The sequence below is a fragment of the Archocentrus centrarchus genome, unplaced genomic scaffold (genome assembly GCF_007364275.1).
Source record: "Archocentrus centrarchus isolate MPI-CPG fArcCen1 unplaced genomic scaffold, fArcCen1 scaffold_43_ctg1, whole genome shotgun sequence".
Lineage (NCBI taxonomy): Eukaryota > Metazoa > Chordata > Actinopteri > Cichliformes > Cichlidae > Archocentrus > Archocentrus centrarchus.
In genome coordinates, this window is record NW_022060269.1 from 194,936 (window position 1) to 218,158 (window position 23,223).

Genomic DNA, 23,223 nt, shown 5'->3' on the forward strand with positions numbered 1-23,223 from the left:
AGATACAGCAAAACAGTCTTTATAATTTTAGTGTGCTTGAAAATCAATATTTGGTATCACCATATTTATTCTGCCACGCTGCCTAAATTCCATATGTGGAAACACAGTATAAGGAGCAAAACATTGTTGTGCAGTTCTAATGAGAAAGTCAATATGCTCACCATAATTCATAACCTGAAGTCTTGGGCGAGCTTTCTTAGGATTTCTTTAAGGAAAGGTTCTCCAGGCTTCCTGAAGGACATTCAACGCTCTTCTTTGGGTGTTGCTGCCTTTTGTTCTCTGTCAGGATGATCCCACACTGCTTCAGTAATGTTGAGGTCCAGGTTCTAGGGAGGCCAATCCATGACTGACAGTCATAAAGTGACAAACCAGATAGCTGTAGATCCTCATTCACCTCCCTCTGGACCTCATCTGTATATATTGATTTGAGTGAAAAATTTGGAAACCTTTTGCAACTGATTTTCAGTTTTTTGTGTAGCCTGAATTGGCTAAGTTGAACAGCATGGATGGATGGATGGATGGATGGATGGATGGACGTGTTCAGATTTTAAGCATTAGTTTTAAAAAGCTTGATTCTTGTTTGTTTTTTAACTGAACTGCCTCTTATCTGAAAGTCAAATAGAGCACATTGCTTAAAGCAACCTCAGTCTGCAATGACTGCAACCAGCCAACCACTTAAGGCCATGCTGTTGAGCAATAATGCCTTTCAGTGCTGAAATGTAATATTTTCCTTCTGAAATCAGAATAGGGCTCTAACATTACTGCACAAAGTCAAGCTTCTTAAGCAGTGCTGGAAATGTTGCCGACACTGAATGCAGGGACACAATGGGTGATAATGAAATCCCATCACTGATGGCAATACTAATTAGCTACTATACATGGCTCAGATGATTTGTCGGGATGAATCATATCAGCCAGTATTATAGTTACAAATAAAAACACACACAGGAGCTGAGAGAAGGAACATAATTACTAAAACATAAACTTATCTACAAGCAAGTAGGTCAACTGTAGTTAATGTAAAAAGTAGTCAAAAAAGACTATTTAATACTGCTAGCAACTGGGTTAGTATAGTTAATATTGTATTCACCCTTTTAGTCTGCCTCTGTGTTTCACTGTGTCTCCTAGTGTATCACTGCAGCAAAATGCAGTGATAGAGACCCCAGCTGTACAGAAAACTACAACAAAGGTGGTTCTGAGTACTTTTGCAGTTGTTTACAATAACCTTCTCTCTTTGGACAGATCCTGTGAAGGCAGCAGCATCAAAACCTCATACAGCACTGCCACAAAAAGTCACAGGTCTGTAGATGAGATCAGAGGACGAGTTCAAAGATGGGTGTGGTCCAAGTAGTACTAATAAGCCATGTAATGTAATAATATTAATAATAATCATAACCACTGAGAGCTCATGAGTCAGAATGTGATGCCATTATGACAGCTTGTATGATAATTTGGTTTGATAAAGGTCAAAATACCGAGCTTGAGATTCATAATGCTATAGTATAAATCAATAATTTATAACATTATGTGCACTCTATAGAATGTTGTAGTTGAGTGCATTTAATGCAGGCAAATTCTACAGTGTTTCTGACATGGGACACATTTGACTATTACCTGATCACATGTGTGGGTACATTTGAATTTTGAATTTATTTATTTGGTAGGGAAACTGCACATTAATAAACAATCTGTAAATGTGCCAGAATTAGCCAAAAGGCCATTTTTCATCTGCTGTACCAGGACAAATCGCTAAAAACAAAGGTTATACAATAAAGGTTAAAATGACTAAACTACACAGATGTGTCAATAAATAAAAAAGAAAAAAAGAAAATGCAATACAATAAATACATAAGGAAACTACACACAATTATAATACATATGGTAAATGGACTAGCTCTTATATAGCGCTTTTCTACTCAGTCAGAGCACTCAAAGCACTATTACAACATGTTTACATTCACCCATGCACTCCCATTCATACAAGCACTTCCATGTTTTGCTAAGCTAAGTGCTTTTTAATTAACTATCATTCACACACATTCATACTCCGACGGGACGGTCGGAGCGCAACTTGGGGTTAAGTATCTTGCCCAAGGATACATTGGCATGTAGCCTGGAGTAGCCAGGAATCGAACCACTGACCTTCTGATCAGTAGGTGACCTGCTCTACCTACTGAGCTACAGCCACCCCCATTGATGGATGGATGGTGACATATAGTCACCATCCATCCATCAATCCATCTTCTTCCACTTTTCAGGGTTTCAGGGGGTAGGGGTGGGGGTGGGGGGCTAGAGCCTATCCCAGCTGTCATAGGGCAAGAGGCAACCATGGACCATGGACAGGGTGTAACTTGCTGTGGACTGAAATGGATTATCAATGATGGATGGATGGATGGATGGATGGATGGATGGATGGATATTAGTTCTGAAGCTGCTATTTAAAAAATTATTAAAAAATGACCTGTTGACCTGATAAGTCAGAAGATCAATGTTATTTAAAAATCTGTCCATCCAATATAATTAACATTAGTCTCAATCAAAGTGGGGGAGTGTGGAGCAACCAGGAGCCCTCCCTAGAGCCATGCCTCCAGCATGCTAAAAACTCTGATCTGCATAAGATATCACAGCTCTGTGTAAATCTCCTGCTGTGACACACAGACTAGATTTAATCCTGGGATCAGCTAAATGGCCATGTGCAAAGTCCTAAACTAGTAAACAACTTTACTCAGTGTCTTATAACAGCAGTGAGTTTTTAAAAAAGTAACCTTCCTGTGACTCCCTCCAGTGTCCTTTTAAGATTCAAGATTCAAGATTCAAGAAGTTTATTGTCATGTACACCGCAAAACACTGTGGTTATGCTGAGCAATGAAATTCTTACTTGCGACTGCTTTACAAACAATTGAAATAAGCAACTAAGTTAAAATAAAATTTAAGAACTAGTATATTAGGATAGTAAAAGTAGAAAATAAAAATAAATAAATAATAAAGCAAGTGCAATATATACAGATATATACAGATGAAAGAAAGGCAGGTAATCACAGTTTGGTAATCAGTCAGTGGTTCAGTAGCCTGATGGCCTGTGGATAGAAACTGTTTTTTAGTCTGGTTGTTCTTGCTTTTACACTCCTGTAACGTCTGCCAGACGGCAGGAGTGTGAACAGTGTGTGCTGTGGGTGGGTACGGTCCTTGATGATGTTGTGTGCCCTCTTTATTACCCGGGTATTATAAGTGTCCTGTAGTGATGGGAAGGCAGCTCCACAGATGAATTGTGCTGTTTTGATGACACGCTGGAGAGCCTTCCTGTCCTGACTGGTGCAGTTTCCACACCACACCGTGATGGAGTTTGTCAGGATGCTCTCCACAGTGCATCTGTAAAAGTTGCTGAGGAGCTTGGGGGATAATCCGAATTTCCTCAGTTTCCTTAAGAAGAAGAGTCTCTGCTGAGCTTTCTTGACAGTCTGTGCTGTGTTGTAGGTCCAGGTGAGGTCTTCACTGATGTGGGTGCCAAGGAATTTGAAGGTCTTCACTCTCTCCACCTGAGTCCTGTTGATGAATAATGGAGCATGCTGGTCTCTTCTCTTCCTCGGGTCAATAATCATCTCCTTAGTCTTCTCTGTATTTAAGGAGAGATTATTTTCCTGGCACCAGGACACCAGCTGGGCCACCTCTTCCCTGTAAGCTGCTTCCTCTCCCCCAGTAATCAGCCCAATGACGGTGGTGTCGTCAGCAAACTTGACGATGGAGGTGTTGCTTTGGGAGGGGATGCAGTCGTAGGTGAAGAGGGTGTACAGGAGAGGACTGAGCACACAGCCTTGTGGGGTCCCAGTGCTTACTGTCTTTGTTTCTGATGTCCTGGTACCAACTCTGACTGCCTGAGGTCTGTCTGTAAGGAAGTCCAAGACCCAGCGGCAGAGGGAGGGTGGTATTCCGAGGGTGAACAGCTTTTCAACCAGCCTGCTTGGGATGACGGTGTTGAATGCTGAACTGTAGTCTATAAACAGCATTCGAACATAAGTGTCCTTATTTTCAAGGTGTGAGAGGGCTGTATGGATGGCTGCATTAACAGCATCATCAGTTGAACGGTTCTGACGGTATGCAAATTGCAGGGGATCTAATGTGTCCGGAATGGATCCTTTAATATGGGACATGACCATCCTCTCAAAGCACTTCATTACAAGTGAAGTGAGTGCAATGGGACGATAGTCATTCAAAGAGGTTGTGTTGGTTTTCTTGGGGAGGGGCACTATAGTGGTGGACTTGAAGCATGTGGGCACAGATGATTGGGAGAGGGACAAATTAAAAATATCTGTAAAAACCTCGGCCAGCTCTGAAGAGCAGACCCTCAGAGCACGGCCAGGGATGTTGTCGGGGCCAGGTGCTTTTCGGGGGTTGGTCCTCCTCAGGGCCTTGCACACCTCAGTCGATGTTACAGTGGGTGAAGAGCTCTGTGTTGCCTCCGGTAGTAGAATCTCTCTACGTTGGATGGAGTTAAGGGTGTCAAAGCGAGCATAGAACTGGTTCAACTCATCTGGTAGGGCGTTGTTGCAGGCTGTGATCCTGCTGTTCCTCTGCTGAAAGTCAGTGATGTGTTGCAAGCCCTGCCACATGCGTCGGGAATCAGAGTGTTTGTAATATCCCTCCAGCTTCAGTCTGTACTGCCTCTTGGCTTCCCTGATGGATCTACGTAGGTCATATCTGGTCTTTCTGTAGCCCTCCGTGTCACCAGAGGCAAATGCAGTTGAGCGTGCATGCAGCATGAAGCGTACCTCACAGTTCATCCATGGTTTCTGGTTGGGATATATCTTGCAGCATTTGGTGGGGACAATATCATCAACGCATGTGCTGATATAACTGGTAACCACTGATGCATATTCCTCTAAATCCACAGAACTGTCCTCTCTCAGAGCAGCATTCTTAAACACATCCCAGTTTGTGGCATTAAAGCAGTTCTGAAGCACCAGATCAGTCTCTTCACTCCAAACTTTAATGCTTTTAATTGCTGGGGGGGCTTGTTTGAGGAGCTGCCTGTACTTTGGATAGAGGAACACAGAAATATGGTCGGACTGTCCAAAATGTGGGCGGGGCACAGCCTTGTATGCATCCTTCACATTGCTGTACACGTGATCCAGAATGTTGTTATTCCTTGTGGGAAAGCTTTCAATCGCAGTGTTGCAGGTTCACACCCAACTAGGTTACATATATCCTTTTTTACAGTTTTCTTTTCTTTTCAAATCTAATCTGTGCTATCCAATTAAGCAGAAACACCCCTGCAAACACACAAACCGTTAGATGGAGGAAAGATTATCCTGCAATAATGTGAGCTGGATGAAAGATGTCAGTTCTGCTGAAATATCTCAAACTATTTAAGTAACCAAAATTGTTGTCCCAGGACAAATTAAAGATCAGTGTTCAAGGGATATTTGGTGTCAAAGGCTGGGGGGAAATAGAAGAGCTTCATTATATCAAATGACTCAAGTTTTAAGGCTACTGAGCTTAAAGGCTTACTAAGTTATGGTAATTAAGTACAGCTTCCATGCATTCATTTTCTTCCGATTATCAAGGGGCCAGGTGCTTGTATCTGCAATCTTGTTCTTTCAGTCACTACCCAAAGCTTGTGACTATAGGTGAATGTAGGGATGTACCATATTTTTCAGACCATAAGGCGCCACATTATAAGGCGCACTATCAATGAACGGGTCTATTTTCACACATAAGGCGCACCGGGTTATAAGGCGCATGATAAAAAGAGCGAAGCAAAAGCGTCAGGTAAGTCGAACTTTATTCAACTCATTCACAATAACTCAGAATATTGTTCACTTGTAACAAATACAGAAGAATACCCTCACATTTTAAATTCCTCATCTTCAGTGTCTGAGTTGAACAGTTTTGCGATTTCGGCATCAAGCATGCCGGGTTCCCTCTCGTCATTATCCGAGTCAGTCTCGTTGTTGTTACTGTTTTGTTTTGGTTGTGGCACACAGCAACCATTTAATTGTTAATAAAAGGGCAACTTTTGAGACAGCCAACAGCGAGTTTTGTTGCACAAAAGTTGGCAACAGCGCCGGCCGCTGATCGCTAGATTACGCACAAATATCGGGCCAGCATAGACGGAAATAGGCCAGGAACATGTAGAATAAAATCCATCATCGTTTTCTGCGGTTTACTGCATACGGTTTCTATTTTTGGAACAATGCTTCCACTTCTTTTTGACTTTGGCTGCTTTCCACACCTGCTGCGCTGCACTCACAGCTTGTTCCTGTCTAATATCGTCAGTAGAGTCATTTTGTGAATCGATGATGGTGTGGTGGCCACATATATGCACATTTCACACCAGAATGCCCTGAGCTCTTACTGCGAAGGAAGAGACTGGAAAGGGTCTGGAGTGGGCGGAAGTGAGAAGCCTGAGCCAAAAGGACTTGACTTTTCCATTATTCTGTCAGTCATCTTTTGAGTCCTTAATTGTTGTGTAGTTTACCGCCAATAAAGCTGAGACTCTACACACCTGCTCGTGTCTCCTTCCACCGACTCCTACAATGGACTCTTTTAGAGAATTCAATGAGGCCTTTGAACTGATCTGCCAGACTGGAGGAAATATCGCTGCAGACCACGCAGTGGTGCAGTGGTGTGGATGCCTCGGCCATCGGCAGTCAGACGGGAGCGTTCAACTATTTGAAAAGCATACCCCTCCCCTCCCCCCTGTTGTACACTCTAGAATATTTCGATATTTATTAAACGTCCCTTAGCAAAGTCGCACTAAAACATTTCGACATATTTTTGAGCGCAGTGTACCACATAAAATTGGTTCAAGGTCAGTAAGAACAACAAGAATTCATACATAAGGCGCACCGGATTATAAGGCGCACTGCCAATTTTTGAGGAAATTTAAGGATTTTAAGTGCGCCTTATAGCCCGAAAAATACGGTAGATCGAACAGTAAATGCACAGCTTCACTTTTACACTTAGCTCTCCTTTCACCACGACGGACCAGTGCAGCGTCCGTATCACTGCAGCTGCAGCCCCAATTCATCTGTCAATCTCTCGTTCTGCTCTCCCGTTACTCGTGAACAACACCCTGAGATGCTTCATCTCCTCCACTTGGGGCAGCAAATCATCCCTGACCCAGAGTAGACACTACACGCTTTTCTGGCTGAGGACCATGGCCTCATACTTAGAGGTGCTAATTCTCATACTTGCCAATTCACACTCAGCTGCTAACTGCTCCAGTGGAAGCTGGAGACCACCACCGGGTGAAGCAAACAGGATCAAGTCATCTGCAAAAAGCAGAGCGGCCCCATTTACAGGAGAGCATTTCCAGTGGAAACGCTCTCATTTTGCCAATTTCGTTTTCGAAAAGTAACGCGTTCACACAAAGACGTTTCTGACACGATCTCCATTTACACTGAAACGCAAAATGTTGAAAATCCTGCACTTCCTACTGCCAGGCCACAAGTTGGCGGTGTGGATATAGGCGCTGCAACCATAGTGTGCATGTGCGAGTGCCCCTGTTTCCAAAAAAGCCGCATTTTCATCCATTTACATGGAAACGGAGGCCAGAGCATTTCAGAAACGCTCCACTCTGGAGCCCGTTTACAAAAAGTATGGTTTTTACTCGGTGCCGAAACACATCAAAACCTTGCATTTTCATTTGGAAACATCATGTAAACGGGGCCTGAGGCCACCAAGGTGGAAGCCTTCCGCCATTTGGCTACACCTAGAAATTGTGTCCAGAATCTGTGCCAAAGGGCAGCCCTGGCGGAGTCCAACATAGCCCGGAAATGAGTCAGACATGTTGCAATACAATGCAGACCAAGCTCTTGTTGGAGATTTGGCAATGGGCCAGACACCCCACACTACTGCATCCACAAAACACATGGGCAAATTCCCACACACACACTCAAATATCCTTGAGACGATAACATGCTGATGCAGCATTCCAAGACCAGGACAAAACCCACACTGTTCCTCTTGAATCTGAGGTTCCGAGATCCCTGGCATAAAATTTCCCAGAGAGGCTGAGAAGTGTGATCCCCAATAATGTGAGCACACTCTTCGGTCAAAGTACAGGTTTGAAGTCATAAAAGAACAACATGCCAAGAGCTGCATTAGATGAGTTACATCACTCTCATAATTATATACTAAATATGAAACTGGAGCCATTAGCTGATTAGTTTAATTTCAAGAGGCGAGACGGGGAGCTTAGCTGGCTCTGTCAAACAGTGCATCTCTAAAACCCACCAGTCCAAAGAGATGTAGATACATGTGAAGAGGGAGACAGCCAAAATTTAATAGTGGCCAAATGAACAATCTAGTGGAACTGGGTCACCAGTGTTTACTGATGATGTGACTGCTGATAGAAGTAGCAGGATGAATTCTGAAGTGTACAGGGCTACAGTCTCTGCTCAGATTCAGCCAAATGCTGCACAGTTGTGTGGACAGTACCTCACAGTGCAAACTGATGATTCAAATCAGTTATATTCAATTCAATTCAATTTTTTTTAATATAGCGCCAAATTACAACAAACAGTTGCCTCAAAGTGCTTTAGATTGTAAAGACCCTACAATAATTACAGGGAAAACCCAGCAGTCAAAATGACCCCCTATGAGTAAGGAAGGAAAGGAAAAACTCCCGTTTAACAGGAAGAAACCTGTGGCTGAACTGGGGGGGCGGGGGGGTCAGACATGTGCCGCGACTGGTTGGGGTGAGGGGGGCAGACAGGACAAAAGACACACTGTGGAAAAGAGCCAGAGATTAATAATAACTAATGATTAAATGCAGAGTGGAGTATAAACAGAGTAAAAAAAGGTGAATGAAAAAGAATCATGGGAACCCCCCCAGCAGCCTGGGCCTATTGTAGCATAACTAAGGGAGGGTTCAGGGTCACCTATAAGCTTGATCAAAAAGGAAAGTTTTAACTTCTATAGTTTACTGCAGATTTTTCACTGTGTGAAACAAACAGCTGTGGATGAGGCTCTTCCAGCTGTTTCCCAGTAAAGGTTTTAATGTTGCCGCATGTGTGCGCATAGACTGCACGAAAAACTGCTGCTGTTGTGTTATCAGTGTTTTGGGGGTTGCATGAGCTTAATGTTCTAATGCTTTGCATCCTTAGCCATCCTCCTAAATACGTTTCTATTGCAGGTCCATTTATAGTCACTAAACAGGGATTAACGCATAAAAAATATTTTGACAGAGCCCTTCAGTCGCTAGTGCTAATGGCGGTACCCGCTAGCAAATTGTTGCAATTGTGATTCATTCCAGTAGTTAATAGCTGAAATTCTCAGCACAGTGAGCACAACACACACACACACACACACACACACACACATACACAGAGGAGGCGTGGAAAAACGTGTCAGCGACAGCAATACAGTCAGCGTTAAAGGGTCGTTGTTCAAATTGACTAATGCTGCTAATGTGGGTGAAACGGGTGAACAAGAAACATCTAGTTTTATGACGGGAGGCAGCAGAGGTGGGAAACTTAAAAAGGATAGGTTTGCATATGTGCCCATTGAACACAGAATCCTTTTTTTCCATTTTTTTTTTCTATGTCGGGCTTAATTTTTGTTTTACCTCAAAGTGACAGCTAATCTGGCTTACTCTTTTAGCATCCAACAGGTCACCTGCAGACCTCTTTGAGGTAGGGTTAGTTTACATTTTTACACATTACACAGCCTTCTTCTGTTACATGGCTTCCATTTCATGTAAATGGGTAGATGTGAACTTAATTCTTAGACTACCCTTAAAAAATCACAAGGTCACTGGCAAGCTGGTGATTTTAAGAAGTTAAAGAAATAATTACATAACAAAAGCCAACTAAAATCACCTCTACAAGTAAGTAATCATCTTACATTTTAGTGACAGTAAGTCTTCATTAAGTTGCTAAATTCAGTCAGGAAACTCTCCCATACATTAAGTCGAAGCCTAGCATTTTGTTTCAAGATAAGATGTGAATTTGAGCTGTAGGAGTGCCTGACTGCTATGTTTGCTTTTAATGTTCAACCTTTTTTTTTTAACAATGTCATTACCTACCAACAATTATCAATCACATTTGGGTACAACATTCACATAGCAAAGCAAAAATACAATCCAAGTTGTTATAGTCCAAAATTTAACAGTGATTCTATGAGATGTTTGTTGGAAAGAAAGCAGGATTACTGTATGTATCAGTACTATTGCTGACCTGTGGGAGAGCTGATCTCTCCTCTAAGAAGTGAATATATCCAAAGCCTTTCAAACTCAGCATATCTAAAGAAATGGCAGTGGACCATTGAGTTCACTGATGTGTGGAGGGCCATATCCACTCACAGTGCAGAGCTCTGCTCTCTGATGGACTGAAGTAGTTTGAGCTGGTTTAGAGGAATAACCTGGCATGCCAGCTGTTTGCTCTGTCTTGTAATTGCCCTTATTACATGAAAGTCTGCCACTGACTGCTTTTAAGCTTGCAACAATACTGTGCTAGGGAATGTCTGACTATCTGAAGGACTGCAACTGAATAGCTGGTTTTCAGAACTATTGGATAGTGCAGAGGATTACAAAAAGGGATACCCCCCTCAGGAAACATGGACAAGCTTTGATACGTCTGCTAGTAAAGAGTCCAAAGAAAGAAGAGAATGAATGAGAAACAGGCTGTTGAAAGGACTACTGTATATTCTGTGTTATATAAAGGTTATTAGGGGTTACCACAGTGACTGAAGAAAGGACAAGGTCAGACTTAAAATCTGGCTGAATGAGGGGAACGTAGATCTGGTTTTACAATAGAAAAAAGGATTGACCATCTCCTGCACAAGGTTTCTCAGATTGAAAGTCCAGTTTTCCTCACCAACATGTTTCCCAAGCACTCCAACTACTTTATTTGCTATCAAGCTTAGACTGTGAAGTTTAATTTTCAAACATGCTTAATTGCTCCCAGATTTTCATCGTTGTGGGTATAACAATAAAATTGGAAGGCTGCTTTGTCAGAGGTTGTACCCCTACACTACTAAATTAAATAGCCTTTTAGAAATAGACCCACAACAAAAATAACAAATGTAATTTTTTTAATAATAATAATAATACCTCAAGGTCTGCAGCTCTGGTTAAAATGGCATGGGAGGAGGAACTTGGTGCAAAGATATTAAAGGAACAATGGGATGCTGCCATGAATTTAACAATTTTTGTGATTTTTTTTCACGAGTCCTCAATCTGTGGGTTTCTGTGGCTCAAGAGGAAGAGCAGATCACCTACCAATTGGAAGGTCAGCGGTTCGATTACCAGCTGCTCCAGGCTGCATGCCGAAGTATCCTTGGGCAAGATACTGAACCCCAAGTTGCTCTCCAACACTTGTGTTGGAGTACGAATCTTAGAAATTAAAAAGCACTTAGCTTACAGTCGTATGGAAGTGCTTGTGTGAATGGGTAAATGCAAAAGTGTTGTATAAGCACTTTGAGTGCTCAATTAGAGTAGAAAAGCGCTATATAAGAACTAGTCCATTTACCAATCTGTGCTCAACATGCCTTGATCCAGTGCAAAATATTCTATAAAGTGCATTACACAAATGCAAAATTAGTGAAAATTTACTCTACAGCTTGTAATAGGTGTGGACAGTCACCGGCTAATCATACCCACATGTTTTGGGTTTGCCCTAAGTTAAGTGGGTTTGGGGGTAACATCTTTAAAACACTTAGTCAAGCATACAGCCAGACAGTCTTCCCCAATCCACTGTCAGCTATATTTGGCATCCCTCCAGACCTGGACCTTTCACGTTCTCTGAAACGAGCTTTAGCTTTCACCACCCTTTTGGCTCGCAGACTTATTTTACTTAAATGGAAACTAAACATCCTTCCCTCTCATGACCACGGGGTGAGGGAAGTTCTCTATATCCTGAAGGTGGAAAAACTCAGATTTTCACTTAAGGGCTCTACCAGCAAATTTATGGAGACTTGGAGACCTTTCCTATCTTTAATAGATACACTCACTTTGCTCCCTGACACAGAGGCAAATTAGACTATTCATAGCCCATTTTATTTTTATCCCTCCATTTTTTTTTTTAATTTCCTGTTTGTTTTGGAATGTGTGTGGATGAGCGGATGCGTAAGTACGGGACAGGATTTCTGCTAGATGTTTGTCTCATGCTTTGGCCTATATTGGGGTGTGTGCTGGGTGGGGGGGAGTTCAGGGAGAAACCAGCCTACATTTTTCTCTCTTTTTTCACTATTCTAATGATTAATATTGTATGTTAAGCTGTTAAAAATTCAATAAAGAAAGTTGGAATAAATTAAATAGCTTTTTATGCAAACTGTTCTTTTGTTCAGGATCACCAAAGTGGTTATGATATGTTGTATTGGAGTCAAAGATGTCTGTGTCAAAAATGTAGTCCATTCAGTACATGTTAAAGCATTTCACCTAATTTAACACTTTGACTTGAGGTGAAAAAGAGGATGATGGTCAATGGATGTCATTCTACAAAGTTCTACAAAGCATCCAGTCAACTCTAATACTGACTTTGCTGGATTGTTCTACATTTGCTAGAACATCTAGTTTTTGAATGTTCTTCTTTATGCTGTCATTGAAATAAAAACAAATCTGGTTGAGATAAGTTTTGAAGCACTGACTCTGACACAAACCTGACAGAGAACTGCTTGTTGAGATTCTAACATCAAATGAGAAGTAGGGTCATTTTCACATAGACTTCTAAATAATCTGAGCAGGAACATCCCCGGTGGCCATTTGAAAGAATGCAGGTCCAAAGTATTTTGCAGTCACTTGTTCATCTTTCATATACAGTCTATGTTTTGACATAAACTACATGACCCTTGACTTCATAAACAAATCCATCCATCTTAGCAACACTACCTAGAGCTGAGGCTGAATCCTACTGAAGCATGGAGTGGGTGAGACTGTGAGAAAACTGGATATGTACATGTGCAGACTTCTAAACACCCTGAAGATAAATTGGAAGTTCTAAACTGTCTGTAGGTGCTTATTGACATACAGCCTTTCTGATGTATCAGAACCTGTGCTGGGACAAGTGATGATATTCCAAGGTCCTGACATTCCAAGCCATCATGGGGGATTTACAGCCATCTGCTGCAGGAGCTTCTCTTCACCTCCACATTTGGACTGTGTGTGTGTGTGTGTGTGTGTGTGTGTAGGCAGACAGGGATCAGTTCTCTCTAACACCACTGTTGTCCCTTCTCTTTGTATTCTTGTCACTTATCCATCTTTACTACAGCTCATTTATCTCGCTGACTTTGACTCAGACTGTGATGATGCTCAACACTGAGACAAAGGTCATATTTAAAGAGTCAGTGAGACAGCATGGCTGTAAAAGCACCCAGCATGATCTCCCATGCGTGCTGGAAATATCTCTGCTTCAGAGGCTGCCAATATTTATCATCTATCAATTATTATATCAAAACAGAGATGGAAGGTAATTTAAAAAATGACCTGATGACCTGATACTCTACATTACACAAAACTGAAATTTACAGTAGCAAAGCTAGGCTCAAATACAATCCTCATGACAGTGATGGAATGAGATTAATCTAATGTATATGTAGTACTGTGCAAAAGTCTTCAGCCACTCTTCATTTCCTTATAGTCTGCTTCCATGGAGCCAGACTTTCTTGTAATTTTGTATGTTTTACAGTATACCAAATATAAAGTATACTGGACAAAACACCCTCATCCTGTCAGTGCAACAGGAATTACTAACAGACCACAAGCAGGACTGAGGCAGCCAATTATAAACTCATTAAGCAGTCCTGTTTGATTGTCTCTAAAGATTTTAAAGATTATAATTTATTTTAAAAGGGTTTCAAACTTACCATGAATCCCTCAGCTTTCAGCTGATATTTAAGATGTTGTTCAGGTTTACAGTATGTTCCCTGGATTCACTAAAAGCATGATATATTTATATATTGTTCTGCTGCTGCTCATTTTGGTAATTTATCAGTGTGGTGATTATGTACTACACTACAGTGTTTAGTTACACAGTCAGGAGATGATGACACTGGTGTCAGCATGAATGTCTATCTACACAGAGAGCAAACAAGTGAGAGCGAGAGAGACCAGACTGGCTTTACTGATACAGCACCGTCCTAGAACTCTGATTAATCTGCCAGTCAACAGGCCAAACAACCTGCACATCTTAATATCACAACATCTTTATTGGATGCAGTGGCAGCTCATGTAAAGTTACAGAGTGAGGTGAGCGAGAGTTCCAAACCTCCACTAACATCAGCACGAAAACTGTGTGCCAGGAGCTTCATGACATGCGTTTCCATGGATGAGCGGGGGTGTCGAGAAAACAGGATATTAAAGAGCTTCTCTGGGTTGAGTTTCAGCTCTGCCTTTAATGCCAGTAAAAAATACCTGACAGATTTCCACATTTCAAATTAATGTCGTATAGTTGTGCAGCAGGGTACATGAAAAATCACTGCAACATAATTATAGTTTTTAAGTATATAAACAGTTTCTCTATTTAGAAAACAAGACAGTTAGTAGAAGCCAGTAAAATTACGGAGACAAATGTGTATGTGGAACTCATCCTGGCTCTTAACGACAACTCTGCTTTCATCAACTCATCTTTCACAAGAACACACACAGCACAAAGTAAACCCCCAGTTAACCGAGCTGCTTCATGACTTGTTATCCAGGACAGCCAGTGTTTTACATAATTAATCTCCTCATAAGATCTCAGATGGAACTGAGGGGGGATTAGAGCAGAGACTGAACCGCGATGTACATTATGCACACCTGGAAGTGGCATAATATCAGTGGGGTAATTAGCAGAGATAACGGTAAGTGTATTTTCTTTGATATATCGCTTGTTTTGTGATGCTATAGAGCATCACTTTGCACTTACAGTCTCTTCATTTGTACAAGGGCATTGTTTGCGCAGCAGCTGCCTTCTTCAGGTATGTCTCCCACTGTTCAAACTAGAAGCAGCAGCTTCAGTAAACACAGAACTGTGATGTAACGAGCCAGTGGGCTGCAGAGGAGCACAGCACAGAGATAGAAACCAGAGCTGCACTGCCATACATCTAAACCAAGCAGCAACTGTAGATTCACTGCAGCCCCTGAATCCTTTTTATACTGTATGTAATAATAGGAGAACCTTTTTATTAGCACCTCTCATGCAACAGGAAACCCAATAAAGAACAGACGAGACATTTAGAAGAAATAAAAATGGTAAGATAATGGCTGGTGGGGAGATAAAAGTGTAGCATACATAAAACAGAAATTATTTCGTGTTGCTTAGGTTTAGTTTCAGAAGCTGTTGGAAGAGTTTAAAAAAAGAAAATTCAAAAACAGGGTGAAGTCCACCTCCCTCCCCACTTCTATGAGTTCATCTTAAAAGTTGTGCTTTTAAAGCTGCTAATTTAATTAATCACACACGCTATTACTCCGCTCTCCCGATATGTATCTGATGAGTGCACGAATGCACTCACAGCAAAGACAAATTGTTCTTCTCTTTATTACACCTGTAGTTCAAAGTGTGGGAGGAGGACTGCTCTGTTTTTATGGTAATGTGCACTTACTAAGAAAATAAGTGCGCCGTGTGCAGTAAAATATGTAAATTAGCACCACTGCTAAAGAGCAGACTATTTGAAGATGTTCCAAGTCATTTGACGTAGACTTTGAACTGCAACACAGACATGACAGAGTGGTGGTGCAACTGAAAAGCAATCCAGCCACATCAAGGGCATATACAGCATCCTGACATCTGGGGCCTGATTAGCCTGGTCTCACGGCAAAATGCCAATAACTACATAGGTGCACATTGCAAAAGCATTTCAGTCAGGATCACCATAGTCAAAAAAAAGATTGATATTTCTATCCGCAGTCATTTATATTTTGGAGCATGAGTCATTGTTGGACCGGCCCACCCTTCCCTGTGCATACCTGGAATTCATAAGATCGAATGGGCGGCAGCAAGAGCGCAGAACAACACAGCCAAGAATTTTAGGACACTGATTAAGTTAGAAACAGATGAAAAAGGGGAGGTGGAGGTGGGTTGCAAAGCAGCTTGTAGACACAGTGTGTGAGCTGAAGTGACTTAAACAGCACGGCCTGTTGAGCTCGACTTTAACACGTGAATAAACTACTGAAAAAATTATGATCGCCCACAGTGACTGAAAATCAAACCAAAGACTGAACAAAACGTGTAAAATATCAAAAACCAAGATACTAGACGGGTCATCAACCCCAGTGCCATGGGTCAAATCCGTGTGCAGAAACATGTTTCAGTACTAATAGCTTGACATAGATGGCAACAGAGTTTTGCTCTGAGGACAAATAAAAGAACACAAGAACAGGTAAAGGAAATAGCTGCTAGGAGAAATGTCTTTACTCAGAAAGCTGCAGAAAATGGACAGTTTTGTAACAATACTGCAAGAAGCAGCAGAGAGGAGCAGGTAGCCAGGAAGCTGAAGAGGGACATTTTTGCTAATACAATATCGATAATGGGTCCAAATTTAAATAAAATGAAGCATATGTCCTTTTGCTTTTCTTACAGGAAAGACTGATTAGTATTAATGCATGCTGGTGCTGGATTCCATCATGACACACTCACGTAATTGTACCGGTTTCCAAAAGATAACCAGTTGTTAGAACATACACATGCATGTCCTAGGGAGTGAATGTGAAGGATAATTTATTCCTCATTAGGAAGGAAAATATGATATGAATGAATTCTATAGCAGCAGCTAGAAAAGTGATTTGTCTTAAAAGACACCGTGCTTTCAAATTAGTGTGCTCAGAATGGGGAAGCACAGCAGGTGGTCCGAGTGCATGTTGTTTAACTAGAAAGACAGATAAGCCATGTGCAACGCAGGCTCAGGCTGACATCAGTGGTGCTCCCCTGTCAGTGTTTTGGCAGCGCGCACACACAACGCAACAGACAATCAGCAGCTCGCCGTGTAAAATGAAAAAGAGAAATGCTTCAAACATCTCTGCTTTGGTTAACGCGGTTTTTATAAACCAGACTGATGATTGATGATGGGGCACTCCACGGATTTTACACATTAGGGTTCGCCGACTCGCCTCGAGCAGCAGTACTCTGGTAACACTGACATCCTGAAGTAGCTTTAAAAAAAGCACCCCATGTGATGCCAAGGATCCAATAAAAACACACTATCGAGTTAAAGAACTTTCCCAGTTCGTTCTATTTTATTTGAGTACATTTATTTCGCATTTATCACATTTTCCATATCGGTGAGTTTTTAACCACACTCTGTGGCAGCCAGGTGTGCCACCATCACACCTGGCGATGCACCGTCAGACATCTGCAGTGGTCTTGCTACTCTGACTTTAAGTTGCACTTTGAGCGTGATTCAAATTCTGCTCTCCTACGGGTGTCTCAGGCGGGCGGCTAGCCGGACATTCCCTTCCAGCATCTCAAATAAGCAGTGGGACAGTTTCTTTTCAGTCAACATCTGAAGGGCCATCTCAAAGAGGAGCAGAGGACACTGCTTCACCTCTCATCCGTCAGCTTGTGCTCACCGACTGAAATGAGTCCCACGAGTGTCTGATGGTGGACAATTTTCCAGCTCTTTTCTGCCTTCAGACACATCCTGACGTCACTGTTGTTTCTGAGGTAATGCTATCATTCTGTTTGATTTCGGGAGAGAAAAATAGAGACAAACTCAACCAGAATATTTCATGTCATACCATTTGTTCTCTAAGACTGCACTGCTTTCCACACATGGGGCAACATTTCAGCCTTGTTGGTCTGCTTTAGTCACCTTTTTATAACCACCGAGAATAACTGTAAATTGGTAGTTAATTAAAGTTTAATGCATATTTTAATAAATGTTTGTTTATTTAGAAGTTGATGGTTGCTAAATGTTACAGTTCTGTAATAAAGGTTTCATTACACGATGAGTAATCTATTCTCTTATTTAGCCATTTACATGTGCTAACGGTGGTGCTGCTATTAGCACTGTTGCCTCACAGAAAGAAGGTCCTGGGTTCGAATCCACCATCTGCCCAGAGTCTTTCTGTTTGCATGTTCTCCCCGTGTCTGCGTGGGTTTTCTCCGGGTACTCCGGTTTCCTCCCACAGTCCAAAGACATGCAGTCAGTGGGGCTAACGGGTGATTCTAAATTCCCCATAGGTGTGAGTGTGAGTGTTGAGTGGGTTGTCTGTCTCTGTGTGTGTTAGCTCTGCGAAAGACTGGCAGCCTGTCCAGGGTGTACGATAAACCAAAGAAAATGGACAGATGAATGGACATTGCCAACCTGTCGAGTTTAAAATGATGCCTTTTGAGAACACCTGGATTAAAGCAAACCATTATTTTTCAACTTCATGACCACCTGGATGATGGAAAATCTTTAGTTTTGGTCAGAAAACGTGCCTGCAAAAACCAGCCATGAGGTCATTTTTTAAAGGAGGGCAGGCTCGACCACTCAAGGCCTGTCTGATCCGTGCTCACGCCTTACCGAGCTGAGATACTGTGTCTGGCTGCCAGCTCTACAAAGTATACAGTCAGGTACAGGTACAGACAATGACACCATTTTTTTAAATTCGGTTTCTGTAGCTGGTGACTAGTCTACAAGGCAGAAAACCTTCAGAAAAAAGTGACCTTCAAAAGTGAGCACACTTTAATTGTACATTGAAGGTGACATATGAAACCGTTAATCATGTTGCTAATTAGTCAGATCTTGTTTTAATTGTGCTGGTGTCAGAATAGTTTGCAAAGCTTGGCTAGCCTTAGCAGTGCTAGCAGCGATTGGTTTCATGCTAGCATCTGCATCCCTGTGCATGATCTGGTTACGCTTGGCTCCAGCTGCTTGGCTGAATTCCAGTTTATTCTGACAAAGCCAACATACCACCACAACTCTATCAGGGCTGTGGCCATTGCACATTAATAAAATAAGAATAATACATTTATTATTTAGCATTTCCAGCGCTGTCAAGCAAAAGCAGCAATGTTTAAATGTGTAGTGAAGCAGTCGTACACATCCCCACCTCACTGGATTTCAACTCAGACAACAAGATGTGATTAAAATATAGACTTTCAGCTCTAATTCAAAGAGTTTAACAAAAGTATTGTGTTAACACAAATAGTCAGTTAATATTCTTAAAACAGATTACCAGTATTATCATTAAGAACAGAAAATGTACTCAGTGGGTTTTTATGTTATTTTGCTTTCTAGCCAAAGACTTAACGGCTGCGTTCAGACAGGAAGCATGTAAGGCCTAAATTAGCCAAAGTGTAACTTTGAAAAATCAGCGAGTGTGAAAGCAGGTTGGCAGATAACAGCATCCAACATAATCTGTGTTTAAACCGACCCAGTCACAATATGGCTTCTGAGACACTCTGAGAAGACCAGCTAAACACATGCGAGATCAATCAGTGACACGTATTTGATGTAAAATGAGGAAAACGGGGTCCTCGTAATTTAAAATCTCATTTACAAGAATGTCCTGGGTCACAACGGGCAGCAGCTCAGTTAGCAGTAGTTAAAATACACACACACACACACACACACGGGGATATAATATTTAATGTAATATTTAGTGAGGAAACATCAGGATTTAAAACAAACATAAACCCATCAGAATGGAAGCAGAGGCAGAAATGTTCAGGCAGATGATTTGCAGCTGGATCTGATTGTTTCCAGCTGACTGGATTCATTTAGCAAGACGAGTCGGTCACCTCGGTGAGGGAGGTTATGTTTTTGGTAGATTCTGTCATTCTATCTGTAAACACAATAGTTAGAAAAGTTTTGAATGAACTCTGGTTAAATGTTGTGGGGGTGCAGAGCGGGTCATTCTATCCCTCGAGATCTTCAAGGTCAACTTCACGATTTATTGGTTGAAAACTGACAAAAAGTCTTAGAAACTATGATTCTTACAAGTGTGCTGAGAGTTATCAACATATGGTAAAGATTTAAAATAGCAAGTTACATTTGACCTCTGACCTCTCCATCAAGGTCAACAGAATGAACTGAAGGTCAAAGTGATAATAATGCTTTATAGAGCTATTTAAAACTATCGAGTTTTATTTGTGATTGCACTGATGACATAGAGGCATATAGGGACCGATAATATGGGGATTTAAATATCACCTTACTTTGGACCTCTGACCTCTTCTTCAAGGTCAAATAAGGTCAAACTTTACTTTCATTTTATCTTTAAAACTGTTCTTAAAATTCTGCTGCCTTGGTTTGTATCAGCAACATCTAAGAAATGATGCAGGTTTATGGGGGCTCTAAATATCACTCTACAGTTTGCATTCAAATATTATGTCACATTTGACCTCTGACCTCACTTTGGCATTTCACAGCTGCCTTTCTTTCAAGTCTGTCAAGAGAAAGAGAATGAGCCACCCATGTAGTTAGAAATATACTGTAGTATAATATTATATAAGTTATTCATCTCCGGTTATTTACAAATCAGTAGCTATTATCCATCAGCTGCTCCTACATGATGAGTATGTAATCAGAGTAAAAACCGTCAGGCTGCCCTTACTACAAACTTCTTAAAGCACATTAAGAAACAAAGAAAACAAAATGTATTTAAGATAAGATAGTGTTTATTTGTCACATGCACAGTTATACACAGTACAATGCACAGTGAAATGTATTTTGTACCTGCAACCTTATATACACACACATATAAATAAGAAGAATAAAAATAAAAAAAAGTAATTCACACTATACACTATACTCTATATACTATACACTATACACACTTTTTAAATTATAATATTTACACTGTGCAATAATGGTCCAGTTAGGGCTCAGAGTTGAGCAGACGGATGGCTTGTGGGTAAAAACTCTTCTTCAACCTTTCAGTCTTAGTCCTCAGGCAGCGGTAACGCCGGCCTGATGGGAGCAGGGAGAAGAGAGAGTGTCCGGGGTGGCTGGGCTGTTTTAGGATCTTCATGGCCCTCAGCCTGCACTGCTTGGTGTAAATGTCCTGCAGGTTGGGGAGGGTGGTTCTGATGGTCCGTTCAGCTGAACGAACCACCCTTTTTAGGGCCATGAAGTCCTGCTTGGTGCAGTTTCCCATCCAGGTGGTGATGCTCCCACGCATGATGCTCTCGATGGTGCAGGTGTAAAAGTTCCTGAGCACCTTGAGTGGGAGCTTGAAGTCTCTCAGCCGCCTGAGGAGGTAGAGACGCTGTCTGGCCTTCTTCACAGTGATGTTTATGTGATGAGTCCAGGACAGGTCCCGTGAGATGGTCACTCCCAGGTATTTGAAGGTGTCCACTCTTTCCACCTCAGCACCACTGATGACAAGTGGATGGTAGTCCCTCTGCTGCTTCCTGCTGAAGTCCACGATCAGTTCCTTTGTTTTGCTGACGTTGAGCAGGAGGTGGTTCTCCTGGCACCAGTTCTCCAGGCGGGAGACCTCTCTCCTGTAGGCTGTCTCCTCATTGTGAGAGATTAGTCCCACAACAGCAGTGTCGTCAGCAAACTTGATGATGCCGTTGGACTCTGACGTGGCCTCGCAGTCATGGGTGTACAGTGAGTACAGCAGAGGGCTGAGCACACAGCCTTGGGGGGATCCAGTGTTGAGGGTGAGGGAGGATGAGGTGAGGTGACCCACTCGTACCACCTGTGGTCTGCTGGTCAGGAAGCTGTGAACCCACCTGCACAGGGATGGGCCCCGGCCCAGGTCCAGCAGCTTAGAGACCAGCCTGGAGGGAACTATGGTGTTGAATGCTGAGCTGTAATCTACAAACAGCACTCTCACATAGTTCCCCTTACCAGTGTCTATGTGTGAAAGGGTCTTGTGGAGGAGGAAGGATATGGCGTCATCTGTGGATCTGTCTGGCCGGTATGCAAACTGTAGTGGGTCGAGGGTGGTGGGCAGTGAGGAGGTGATGAATGTCTTGATGAGTCTCTCAAAACACTTCATCACCACAGAGGTGAGTGCTATGGGCCTGAAGTCATTGGGGCTGCTGGGGTGTGGTTACTTTGGGACTATGATGGACTTTTTAAAGCAGGTGGGAATCACACACAGTTTCAGGGAGAGGTTGAATATCAGTGTAAACACAGGTGCCAGCTGGTCAGCGCAGGTCTTAAGGACACGTCCACTAATACCGTCTGGTCCAGCCGCTTTCCTGGTGTTTACACGTCTAAACGCCCTCCTCACGTCGCGCTCCGTCACAGTGAGTGTCTCCGCCCCTCCGGCCGGGAGCGCAGCGGGCTGTCGGCTTCCCGACTCAAAGCGCGCAAAGAAGATGTTGAGTTCATCAGCCAGAGAAGCGTCGGCACTCACCGGGTGTGTGTGTGGTGCTTTGTAGTCCGTGATGGTGCGTAGTCCCTGCCACAGTCCCCTGGGGTCAGACTGTTGTAGTTGCTGTTCCAGTCTGCGGCCGTAGCGATGTTTAGCCTCTTTCACACCGCTCTGCGGACGTTGTATGATGCAACCTTGTAGTCCTCCATGTTCCCAGAGGCGAGGCCGGAGTTGTAGGCAACGGTGCGGGACCTCAGGGCGTCGCGGACAGATTTATCCACCCTTCTGGTTGGGAAAAGTCCTGATGGTCCTCCTAAGTGAAGTGTCTTCAACAACTTTCCCAATAAATCCCACAACAGTTTCCGTAAACTCCTCGATGTCTCCGCCCGCGCTGCTGCGAAACATGTCCCAGTCGGTTGAATCCAACGCACCCTGCAGAGCGGCCTCTGTTTGATCAGACCACCGTGTCACTTCTCTCACAGCAGGGGGTTCCTGCCTGAGCCGTTGTTTGTATTTCGGCATGAGAAAGACAGAGGTGTGGTCAGACTTCCCAAAAGGCGGAAGAGGCTTTGCTTTGTAGCCATCTTTGAATGGAGAATAGCAGTGGTCTAGGGTCCTCTCTCCTCTGGTGGGGCAGTCGATGTGTTGAATCAATTCCGGTATCACCTTTTTCAAGTTTGCACTGTTAAAGTCCCCGGCTACGATGAGAGCCGCATCACGCTGGTTAGCCTGATAGGTGGAAATCGCCTCATGTAGTTCGGATAGTGCAGTGTTTGTGTCCGCCTGAGGTGGAATATAGACGGCGCTGAAGATGACCGAAGTGAACTCGCGGGGCAGGTAGTGGGGACGGCATTTCAGGGTTAGGAGCTCCAGGTTAGGTGAACATGATTGTTTCAGAAGGACAACATTCCTACTGTCACACCAGTTGTTATTAATCATTAGGCACACACCTCCTCCTCTTGATTTTCCAGACTCACTCGTTCTGTCCGTGCGATGAACACTGAAGAACTCCGACGGCTGTACGGCGTGGTCCGGTATGAGGGGAGTCAGCC

The 23,223-nt window shown here is 42.7% G+C and overlaps 1 protein-coding gene across 1 annotated transcript in view; it reads right to left on the reverse strand.

Moving 5' to 3' along the window:
• Window positions 1-23,223, reverse strand: part of LOC115777133 (carbonic anhydrase-related protein 10-like) — a 148,796-nt gene that overhangs the window by 103,870 nt on the left and 21,703 nt on the right. The gene's annotated exons all lie outside the window — the stretch shown is intronic.